We start from the raw sequence: 12618 nt of genomic DNA, 5'->3' as shown, positions 1-12618 counted from the left end.
ACTGATAGGCCAGCGGCAGCTCAGGAGCTCAGGGCAAGGCTCCGTCTCAGAGCCATTCCAGGGTTGTCAGAGCCACCTTTTACAGCACAGAGGGGTCTGAACAAGTACAAGCACAGACTACATTTTACCATCTGGCCAAAGAGTCTAAACATGCAGAGTCTCATTAAAATATCAATAGAAACTCTGGGATGTGTATGGGGGGGGCAGTGGGAGTGTTACCAGACAATGGGATAGAATTTCTTGTTATTATTCTAAAATGGTGACAGTTTAGTCCCTGTGGTGGCAACTGCTAAATTGTCCCATTTTCTATCCCTCCAATTGGAAACAAACAAGCAAAAGCCTGGAAAGAGAGAAAAAGGTGTTGAAGATCCTTTTCCGTTGGTAGCTCTGGACAACCAGCAAATGCATGGACTCAGCCTCAGCCTTAGAAGGGACGGGAAGCAGAACAGAAAGTGAGACAAGCCAAGTCACTGCGCTTGGGACGTTTCCGCTTCTAAAGGAGGATGAGTAAGTGTAGACGATGGAGGGGGTGGACAGCAGAAAATCATCAGGCAGAGTCCGGAGGCCTTTGTCCAGATATAAGTCTACCAATGGGCTAATCATGAACCGTTGGGACCCTGGGAAAGCCACAGAACGCAAGGAACAAAACAAAGTCACACTGCCTGGGCCTCAGTTTCCACACTTGGAAAATGAGTGGGGTTCCCAGAGTGCCCCCCAACTTGAGGAACCCATGATTTTAACATCCCATCCAATATCACTGGGGTGCTGGGGAGAACACTGCGGGGAGGGGCTCCAGGCCAGGAGGTATGACTCACTTCAAGCACCTAGAAGTTGCTTCCTCTGCCTTGTCTAGGGCAGAGCCAGCTCAATGATTTCCACATATCACCAGCAGCAGTGGCAGTTCCAGAATCTCCAGACAACTGCGGCTTCAGGGCAGCCACCTGGTTGGAAAGGGTGCTGGGGCTGAAGCTGTATTTGCAATACCAATTTACAATAGAGTGAGAAAAGGCTAAATGTCTGAGTGGTCGACATTAGTGCCCCTCTCCAGTATTTCTAGTTCTCCTTTCCTTGCAGGCGCTCGGAAGGACTATTCTTCCCCATTGCTTTGGAGTAAGGCAGAGCCATGTATCTTGCTTTATCCAATAGAGAGGGACTAGAAGGAACATGAGTCACTTCCAGGGTAGAAGCTCCCAAGAGTCAAGGTATGAACTACCTGCAGAACCTGGATCATGGAAACGGCACAGCAGACAACTGCCCTGAAGAGTCATTTGGGTCCACAGAGAAATTTGTGTGATCCAGAAATAAACTTTTGTACTTTTAAGGTACAAAGATTTTGGGGGTGTTTGTTATCAGAGCATAACTTAGCCCATCCTGACTAATACAGTCCATAGCAAAGTGTAAGGGTAGGAAGGCTGAAAGAGATCATATCTGCCCCTGCTCTGTGCTTCTATTGAGTTACCACAATGGTGAAGAGGAATAACATTATCACTATTATTATTACGATTAATAACAAAAATGAAAGTTGTATGGCAAATGCTTTCCACGTATAATCTCCTTTAATCCTCACAAAACCATAATGGGGTTACTGTGTTATTATCATGTACATTTTCTAAATGAGAAAGTGAGACTGAAGGAGTTTACGTAATATGCCAAGGGTTTGGCAGAGCTAGAATTCGAGCCCAGGTTTTTGTACAGCCAAGCCTGTGGAACCCCAATTCCTGACAAACCAAGCACTCAGTGAAAAGACAACCAGAGTATTCATGGAATTGGTTACTACATCTAGCTGGTATTTTCAGCATAGGGAAGCTAAGAAAAGGGAATTTTTAATTTGGCTACTTTTTATACCTAGAATCTCTTGACCCACCCCCTTCTAAAACTAGATGCAAGGCCTGAAGAAAGAAGGAAAAAATAAACAAAGAATCCACGAGCATCTCTCCCCTCTGCTCCTCCTGAGGGAGCCAAGTAGAGGCAACAAGGTTTCCATCCACTTAAATGACATGGGATAAAACTAGAGGCTGTTTTCTCAAAAGTGGCTTGGTCCTAACAATTTTCTATAAGCTGTAGTTGCTCTCAATCATTCATTCAACAAATATTTTCTGGGTGCCTTCTATGTGTTAGGCACTGAGCCAAGCATTTGGTCTCCTAAAGGGATAAATGTCCTGGGGATTTTGAAATGGAAAAACATGATACTTGGATAACAAAATATAACTTCCACAATTCCTTATGGGTTTTTCTGAAACCCCCAAAGTTTTGAAAACTGAAAATGTGTTCGCATCCTATTAGTGACCTCAGCCTATGTGAGGGTTTTTACTGTCTTTATGCCACTGATTGTGAATATTCATACATTTGCTGAAGACAAATCAATGTGTTTGATTTCCAGCTGCTGCCCAGAACTCTACTGGGGTTGATACACGATATACAGTACACTTATTACATTTCTTTTCAGACACCAAAACTCCTGCCTCTAAAACATATCTGGGGCCCAAGGATTTCAAATATGGAACCTGCCTATTATTTGAAAGTCACCCTTGCGAATCTCTGTATAGTCTCAAAGACATACTGGTGACTAAAATCAAATCTCTCTCAAGCAGCAATTGTCCAAAACCTAAGAATTTATTAGATTTTGACTTCCTCATGTAGGCCAGGAAAAACCAAAAGTGTGCTATATGCAGTAAATGTTCAAGCTGCCACAGTGCTTACGTGCCTATTCCCATCACCTCACAATGCCTTTATTCTTGAGAATTAGCATGAATGCTGGAGTGGAAAAAAAACCTCCCAGATAACCCAAGTGACTTGCCCAATTGCAAAGAACAAGGTTCCCAGCTGCCAGCATCTTCCATAATAGTGTCTTCCAAACTGTGGGTCACGATACATTAGTCTGGGTAGTGAAATCAATTCAGTTGCAACCCTCATTTTCTTTAAAAAATAAAGAACAGAAAATAGCGTGAATCCCATGCAGTAAAGGTAAGCATTGCTTCCTGAAACTTTTCTTTTTGCATACGTGTATAGGAATAAACATACATATATGTATGTTTTCACACATTTATGGTGGACTGCCATTTTAAAAGTTTGGAAATGACTCTTCTATAATAAGCCACTTTGCACATTTATTCATTCATTCATTCAACAAATAGTTAGTAAAAGGCATTAAGAGAGGCAAGATGGGGGCTGGGGGGTAGGTATTGGGCAGGAAAGAAAAGCTACACAGAGGAGATGATGCTTGAAATGAGTTTTGAGAGATGAGTAGGTATAAAAGGCACCCGAATAAAAGCTATTATGTAATAGAAATAATTAACCAGTTCTTTGGGATTGAAGCACAATTCTGATTAATTAATACCTGCTCTGTCCACCTTACTGAGATTACCATGAGCTTGAAATTCAACGTACTATGCTAAAATTTGGCTTTGGAAATGTTCTCAAAATTAAAGGCATTATTTTTACAGCAGTTAAAACTTACAAAACATTTTCCCAAAGACTCTCTCGTTCGATAGCCAACACTGTATGACAAGTGTGACAAAAACTGCTTTTCCCATTTTACAGACAAGATAGCTGAGATTGTCTTTCCCAGAGTCAAAAAGCTAACAACTGTCAGCTCAAACTAGGGCTCTTAACTACAAATTCCAGGCTGTTTTTAGTATTCTATATTGGTACCAATTAAATTATTAGCAATTCCACAAATTACCTCTCTTGGGTCAAACTATATTTTTAACAAGACACTCTAGGAGATAATTGTGTAACTGAAAGCAATGCATTTTAATTCATAGTATTTTGAGACCCTGTTTGGAAGACAGGCAGCCCTCCTGGGGCCTTTTCAATCATACTCCATGGGGAGCGGCTGAGGAGATACAGGCCACCTAGAGTCCTGCTCAGTGGTCAGCCAACTCCATGTCCCAAGCGCTCTGGCTAGCCGAGTGTCGGCTGATGGGCAGTTCACCACACTGGGGTCTTCATCAGCTGCATCACAGGCATGAGACACTTCATTTTTCAAAGAGCACTTGAACTCATAATTGTCTAAGTTGTGACTCAGGCCCTAGCCCTCTCGGCTAACTCGAATTCTACCCCTGCCCAGCCCTGCAACAAGGTGATCTCATACGGTCCAATGACTTTCACTCTCATCTCTGTGCTGATTTCACCCAAACTGATATCACAGCTCAGACCTCTCATCTGTACCTCTTGCTCTGCTATCCAATGTGTAACTCTATCTGAACATCTCAGAGGCATCTTAAACTGAACCCTTGATATTCCCTCGGACCTGCCCTGCCCCGAAACTTCCCTCTTGGTAAATAAGTGGTACAAACCATATTTGGTTTTCCATGAAAACCTTGGAAGCATCCTTGCCTCTTCTCTTTCTTTGCCAGCCCTCATTTAATTCATCAGCAAATCCTGTGGGCACTACCTTCATAAGACATATTGAATTCGAATACTTCTCACCCACTTCTACCACTGTCACCCTCCTTCAAGCCACCATTATCTCCTGACTGGACAGTGGTCTTAGCCTCCTATTTCTACCTCCTGCTTCTACCCACCTACAGTCTATTTTCCAAGTAGTGACGAGAAAGATGCTTTTCAAATGATGGCAACATGTGGTAGCTCAAAATCCCCCATGGCCTCCCATCACCTTTAAAGCAAAATCCAAAGTCCTTCCACTCCCCCTTGCTCACTGCTCTCCACCCTCACTAGCCTCCTTGCTAGCTTTGACCACATCAAGCCAATTCCAACCTCAGGACCTTTGCACTGCCCTCTGCTTAGATTGTGTGGCTTCCTCCCTGGATTCGTTCGAATCTCTGTTGTAATGTCTCCTTCTCAGGAAGCTCTGCCGCCACGCAGACTCTCAATCCCCTTATACTGTGTTACCTTCCTTCACAGCACTTATTACTTGACCTTGAGTTACATAACTAATTATTGATTTACTTTCAACATGTCCCGCTCCATGGCAGCAAGAATTGTGCTGTCTCACCCCAGATCCCCAGTGCTGAAAACAGCACATAGTGCATAGCTGGTGAATGAGAAAATTCAATCTTACTACATCTTCAACATACCTGTGACACACGTGGTATGGTACCCATTTTACAGATGCTCAAACTCACAGCTAGTGAAGACCTCAGGAATGATCTAAGTCAGGCCCCTCATTCTACAGATGAGGAAACTGGGACTCAGAACGGTGAACTGACTTATCCAAGGCTGGCTAGTAGGCCCCAGAGTTAAACATAAACTGAAGATTCTTCTCATTCCAAGTTCAGCACAATTTTCACATTACCAAGTTGAGGTACACATTCCTGGCTGGGGAGAAATAAATGTCTATAAACTTACAATGGTACCTGGTACTTTTTTATAGTCATAATAATTATTACAATAAAAAAGATAATAATAGATGATAGTAAGTGGCCAAATGATCACTCATGAATACTTACTAACTGTAGCATGTTAAGTTCTATAAAGAGATGAAAACAAAGCTCCCAGAACACAGAGAAAAGGAGTTTAGAGTAATGGTTGGGAGCATGGCAGAAAGAGATGGAATGCCTGAGTTCAAATCTTGGCTTTGCCACTCACTAGCCATCAATCACTTAGCCTCTCCATGCCTCAGTTTCCCCATTTATTAAATGGGTATAATTATAGTATCTTCACAGGGCAGATGTGAGAATTAAAAGAATTTGCATATGTGAGACATTTAAAATAGTAAGTGCTGTATCCGCATTCATTGTTATTACTACTATTTCTATCACGAGGCAAGTGATCATAGCTTGGCAAAGAAGGTACTCAAAGAGTCGGAGCAAGATGTGAACATTTGAAATGGATTCCGAAGAATAGGTAGAAGGACGTGTTTTGTTTGGGGATAGACGGAGTTGTGACAGGTAGTGGTGATGAGAAAACAATACCGCTGGCAGGGAAAGAGCCACAGCAAAGCACAAAGGTGAGAAGTAGGAAGACATATTGTCAGAACAGCAAGCAACGAGCAACGCGCTGGGCTGGCTTCGGTGGAGGGGTGGGAATAAAAGCTGTGTGAGATAAAGCTAGAAGGAGAGATAGATGGTGGCCGGGTCAGAAAGGGCCTGGAAGTGTTGCTGAGCAGTACAGATTTTATTCTGTCAGCAAGCAGGAGCCCCGAGGGTTTCTGAATAAGGGAGTGACACTAAGAATCCTTTTAGGAAGACAGTTTCATCCTGACATCATGTGGTGTAAATTATCTTGGACTATACAGCTTGGGTAGAATTGGTTGCCAAGCTCACAAGGGGAGGGAAAGGATTTGAGGTTCAGGGTCCCCTGTGTAGACACAACTCTGGATCCTGCGTTTTGATCCAAACTCTCAGGCCTACAAAGAACGCACTGGCTTTGCAGTTTCTTAATGCGGGGCCTGCTGTGTCACCTTGTCTAATGCAATATTGATAGGCAGGGTGCTACCCAGGCAACCAGATGCACTCATGGGTTTAGCCTCGGCCTCAGCCTCAGCCGCTGGTATCAGAATCACATCAGTGGGCGAGTGGGTGGCCAACCGCACTCCAAAGGGCTGAGCTGAACAGGCAAATGCAGCACTTTTTGGTCACTCGGGTGGGACCGAGGGATACACACTGGGTTCTCCTTAGGCCTCCATTTTTGCTCTACAGTTAAGGTATAATTCAGCTTGTCAAGTTCATGTGTAGTGTACAGACCAGGGATACTTGCACTCTTCTCTCCGCCGGAAAAGGAGGGTTTGTTTTCAGGAGAGGGGAGGGAGAAAGCAAATTAGTATCTTTTTGAATGTCTTCTATGTGCTAGACACTGTTAGGAGTAATAATAATGAGAAGACGACCTTTATTCGATTATAAGAGTAAGTGGGGCAGCCACTATTTAGTGAACATTACTATTTTCCAAATTGTGCCAAATGCTCTATTAGAAACATCCTATTTAACCCTGTGAGATAGGTTGTTTGATTAGCCCCATTTTGAGCTGAGGACACTGAAGCTCTCAAAGAGGTCAATTTATCCTTCATCATGAAGGTAATAAGTAGCCGAGCAGACTGTTCTCTGCATATATCTGTTAGGATCCTTCGGTTGTAGGCAACAGTAACTCACACTCTCTCATAGGAACATGTTGGAAGGATACTGGAACTCACAGAATTGGCAGGAAGACAGAGAAGTAGACCTAGAAACAGGTAGGCACTGAGGTGACTCTGGAGGCAGGACCAGGAACCACCAGGTCTCAGTGCAAGAAAGCTTGGGTTAGAGGCTACTGAATGGGGTAGAGATGAACTCCGTTATGTTTCAGATTCCTTGTCTCTCTGCTCAAGTGTTTCTCCAACTGGCCTAATGCTGATCACGTGCCATCCTTTGCCTGGGGGACAGGACACCCAGACTGTATCCCTCCAACCTGTCCCTCCAGATTATACCCGGTGGTAATACCATCCAAATTGGGGTGCTGTTGAGAAAGACAAATGAATGCTGGGAAGTGAGAAAACAGCAAATGTTCACCACGATAACCTAGTGTTGGGCTGCTCCCCGCAGGCCCATCAGACCAAAGAAAGAACCCGGAGTCAGCAACAGAGACATCAGTGGTTTAATGGATGCAGGAGCTCACACATCTGAAGCAAGGTCCTGGAGCGACACCCTGTGCGCAGCAGCTGGCAGGCAGGACTTGGCGGCAGGCTTCGCTCCGAGGGGGAAGGGGGAGATTGCCAGTTACAGGGGGAACTGATGTCTGGTTGGCTCATCGGTTACCAGGGAAACCAGCAAAGAAGCACATCCCTCACCACTCCTTTGATAAGAACAATCACTGGCTGGGACCTGGGGCAAGTGTGTAGGAAGGTCAGTCCTAGGAGGTGGGTGTAGGTAAAGCAGGCACTGGTTGGGCAGGGGATGCACAGAGAGCAAGAGAACAGCCATCTTGAATGGCCTGACCATACACCTAGGTAGATCCATCCTCCTGAGCTTATTTCTCAAGCTTGCTAAGGTTCCCCTTCCAGTGCTTCATGAATAGAGGCTGGAAAAGAAATGGTGGGCATTCAGGGAGGTCCCTGGTGGCCCAGTGGTTAGGACTCGGCATTCTGACAGCCGAGGGCCCGGGTTCAATTCCTGGTCAGGGAACTAAGATCCTACAGGCCTCGTGGCGAGCAAAAAAAAAAAAAAAAAAAAAATTGGTGCGCATTTAAAAGCAAGTTTTAGTTGAACTAACCTCTGAGCCTCTACTCATCATACACAGAAACGCATATACAGTGGTGAAGTTTACATGGCTCCAGTGGGGTATATAAACCTACCAATTGGAGAAAGGAAAAAAAAGAACACACCACCAAGTACAATGGGTAATCAGTGAAACATGAATGGAATAAACTTGGTAAAATAATGCCCAGGTTTTGGCATGTATACTAGATATCATGAAATGTTTTCATTATCCTCTCAAAACCAGATCTCTTTTGAATTGCATTTCAATGATATTTTTAAAGCAGAGCTTATAGCTCATTTGTCGATGTTAATTCATGCCCACGTGCAAACACCTGAAGGTAGCCCCGTGCTTCTCAAGAACCCAAACCCACTGTTTTCACCACTGAGTGGCTTTTATCTACCCATTTACTGTTATCTGCAATAAAGCAAGTCATAATCGCTACAAGGAAGATCATAATAATTAAAGGACTATCTGACATACTACATTACTATTTGGATGGCTTTACAACCAGATAACGGCTGAGAGAGATGAAGGTAGCCTGGGCGTCAGGGAGGGGACCTCTCCGCCAAGTGACCCTCTCTGTCAAACAATGACTCATGGTCCTTGGTGGCTTTTACTGATGGGATCAGGCTAGCTCTCATTAACTGCTGTGAGAACATGGCTTGCTAATCCAGAAAGGCTTCTAGCGTGACGATAAACACACGTGGCTGAAGGGTTCATGTTCAGGAATAATTCAGAAACTTCTCAACAGCATACTCACTCTTTCCTCCCCTGGTCCCCCTCTGCTTTCTACTATTACTTTCCTCTTCCTACCCTACCCTCTCTCCCCCATTCAGGGATACCTCCTCCCCCATCCACTAAGTAGCTCTAGGTAAACAGTATTCAACAATCAACAGACCTTCTCCAACCTCAAAAAGCTACTCCCTCCATTCCTGGAACCCATACCCTGTGCTGCTCAGTGATCGCTAGCTGGGACCATCATTTATCTGCCTACCTGTCTAGTCCAGGTACCAGTCCCTTTGAAAACCATAACTGGGTCCTGCCACTCTTCTTTAAAAATATCTCCATTAAGGAGGGTGGCAGACAAGAGCCCTTCAATGTCTGGCTGAAATCCAGTTCCCTGACTTTTCCCGCCCACTATGTTTCTATCAAGGCCCACTTACTGCTACCCCCAACTCGCTCTCCCTAACCTCTCTCTTTTCTTGTCAGCTCCTGGACCCAGCTCACAAGTGCCTGACTGGGAAGCCCTCTGCCATCCCCAGGCAGAGTAAGAGCTGGCGGCCACATGGCATTCTGGGTACACCTTGATTAGAGTATCACACTGCATCACTGTCACCTGCCCACCCACCTGCCTCCCCACAGACTGAGGTCTCTTTGCAGCCAGAGTCCAACTCATTCACCTTTGCATCTCCAGAGCCAAGCACAGCTCCTGACCCAGAGTGAATACCCACACAATATCTGAGAAATAAATGAATTTCAGTTTCCATGAAGCTGAAAAATATTTATATACATATTATCTATAAATTTATTTATAGATATTTATAATATATATTTTTAGCAAGATAGCCATCAATTTTTGTTAAGCTTAAATCTCTAAATTCCATTTTAGCACCACGTTTGGGGGAAAAACGTCCAGTTTTATATAAACTCGAGGTGTATGGAGATAGCTCCATACACAGGATAGCTCCTATAGAATTATCAAAATGGTGTTTGTATTTAACGTCATTTTTATCACTTCAAATGAGCACTTCCCTACATCATCTGGGCATATACTCCATTCACCACCTTTATTGTTTGAAGTCTTGCAGAATCACTGCTCTAGATAGACTATAGGGCTGTGACCTGCAGATACAGGTGTGTATACTTATAACTCCACCGGACCAAGTTTGGGCATCTACAGGGGCCATGCCATTTGGGGCCCACCATACGCTGATGTCCACTTGGCTGAAGTCCTCAGCTGCGGTGATCCCAGCCACGCACCGCTAACCCGCTGGTGCCTTCGTGTGAGTCTTTCCTGTCCATGCCTATCTCCTGTCTCCAACTGTACGGCTCCCTGCGTGTCCCACAGCCTTCTTCTAAATCTGCATTCGCTCTGTGAGGTTTAGATGGCATTTCAGCAACATCAAGTCTGTAACCTAATGATTCTAATGCTCTTCTCTAAGAAGACTTTTTTTTTTTTTAAGATTTACCTTTCTGGGAGTCACCATGGCAGTTTCCCCTCTCTGGTATTACTTTCGACAGGCAAACTTTGATTATTTGAATGCCCCAGGGGATGTGCTGAAATTTAAGTTAAGTGAGATTTCAGGTAATTGGAAGAGTTTATAATGTGAACCACTGTAGCTGGGGGGTATGTGAAATTCACTGACAGTCTTGGTTAACTGCAGTTTTGAGTAAGAAGGTTTGCCTGAATATCTATTTCAATCCTTTCACTCCTGTTATTTCTCCTTTCCTCCCTCTGCCCATCTTCTCACTCTCCAAAGAGTGTATTCTTATTCTTTTCAGGCTGATAAAGATGAGAAAAAAGCAAGGGAAGAAGATTGGGTTTCCTTATAGTTGGCCGTATGTGGGCTAGGAAACCCCTTCCAATTTGCTGAAGAGAGCATATGTTTTTAAAAATCATCCCTTGCCTGGAGTGAATTTGCTCTCTCCCCTGCGCCTCCCCTGCGCTAAGCTGATCCGACCTTGCCTTGGGCAGAGATGCTGAGGGTGGAGCGTGCGACTCTGGTTCATTTCAGAGACTGGGTGTTCAGGATGGAGCACAAAAACTACCTGTGCATCTGAGGCTCTCCCTTTTCCATCCAGGTTGCCAAGAGCCTGGGATATGCTGCATGAAGGTGACAGCCCACGTCACCAACCCCCACATATGCAATGACCCATTATAACATATAACAGTCACATATGGAATGTAATGATAGATTCGCTGGTTACGTCATTATATGATAATAATTCGATTCAGTTGCAGAGGGCTCCCCCTGTGGGCTGGGTGGCAGCAAAAAGCCAGCAAGGCATGGACAACATTTCGGTCAAACTGCCTTTCAAAGCTGTAAAAATGCTGTGGCTCTACTTCCCCTCGTCTCAAAAAAGAAATCATAAAATACCCTAACATTCCCCAATAAGGCGCCGCCTTGTATATCTATCAGCTCTTAATCTCTCAGCTCTGCCCCGAAACACCAGGAGCAGAGGGACCCGTGGCCATGTCTTCACTTTATAGATGAGGTGCTGAGAGGACTATGTGGTGGCATTTGCAGAACCTGAATTGATTCCTGGACCATCCTTTAACAAGAGGGAATTCGGGAGATACAGAGACAAAGGAGCCACTAATAGAAGCAACGTGGCACGTGGGACTTAGAACTGAAATGTGGGTTTCACTGCCATCACCTACCACCGGGCCATGAGAAGCCCTGCACCCACTCTGTGCTTCAGTTTCCTCTTCTATAAATGACGATATCAATAACCACCATCATTTATGGAAGCTACTCAGTGCCCAAAGATGATTCATCATTTCACATATATAAATCATTAATCCTTATCACAACTCGAAAAGGTAGATGTCATTACCCCCTTCTACACATACAGAATCTGAGGCTCTAAGAGGTTAAAAAAAAAGGCGTGCAGCCTGTAAGCGACAAAGGTGGGATTTGAACACAAGTCTGCCCCATGTCCTTTCTGTTGCAGTGCACTGCCTCTCTCACAGAAGAGTCTAAGGATTTTATAAGGCAATGCATGTTAAAAAAAAAAAAAAAGCACTCAATAAAGTCTAAAGGCATCTATCTTATTATCACAGTATCAAAAGAATCAAGAGAACTGTGTCTGCCCTATTCAAAGAAAGAAAACAATCTCCATTCCTAAGTTTGTCAGCAGACCTTGCCTCTCTGAAAAATATTATCTCCCTGCTGGGATGAATAGTTCCATAAGAGGGCCAGAGTACTCAAGATGAAGAGTCAGCTCAAGACGGTGCATTCTGTGGGACTATTCCCTGTCTCCCTTCTCTCTGATACTTGAGTCAGGTGCAGATGCTCTAAAGCAAGGAGGTGTTCCATCCCCTTCTGCCCCAGAAGGCAGTCATCTGCAAACTAGAGATCTTGAAATCAGCCATGCAAATCCATCACCATTTTAATTATCCAAGTAAATAGAGCTCTTACCACCATCTGCCAAGATTTCAACCAGTCGTGTTCATTAAGCTCCCCCAGCAGTTTTTTTCTGGATGAGAACCACGGGGTCATTGCTAAAGGGCCACTTGGGCCCAAATTTCCGCCTACAGGATGAAGGTGTCCCCAGCTGAAGCATGTGTCTCGGAGCTGTTTTTCCCCCTCTCTACACCTTGCTCACATTTTTCTGAAAGCCGTTAACTTGCTCCTTCAAAGTAACTTCATCTTTGTCGTTCTTACTTCCTTTCCACCAACTCCAGGCAGTACTGATTAGTGAGAAATTTTCCTCCACAAGAACTGTCAGCTCAGAACTCAGCCCCACAGCAAAAAGTGAGGT

The 12618-nt window shown here is 44.4% G+C and overlaps 1 protein-coding gene and 1 non-coding gene across 2 annotated transcripts in view; one reads left to right on the top strand and one right to left on the bottom strand.

Annotated features, from left to right (window-relative positions):
• CCDC149 (coiled-coil domain containing 149) overlaps positions 1 to 12618 on the bottom strand; it is a 97120-nt gene that overhangs the window by 66676 nt on the left and 17826 nt on the right. The window lies entirely within an intron of this gene.
• TRNAQ-CUG (transfer RNA glutamine (anticodon CUG)) lies at positions 7985 to 8057 on the top strand. The gene has a single exon. It is a non-coding gene; the product is annotated as a tRNA-Gln (tRNA).

The sequence above is a fragment of the Phocoena phocoena genome, chromosome 5 (genome assembly GCF_963924675.1).
Source record: "Phocoena phocoena chromosome 5, mPhoPho1.1, whole genome shotgun sequence".
In the NCBI taxonomy this organism is placed as follows: Eukaryota; Metazoa; Chordata; class Mammalia; order Artiodactyla; family Phocoenidae; genus Phocoena; species Phocoena phocoena.
Note: the sequence above shows the minus strand (reverse complement) of the source record. Positions and strands in the feature narration are given on the sequence as shown.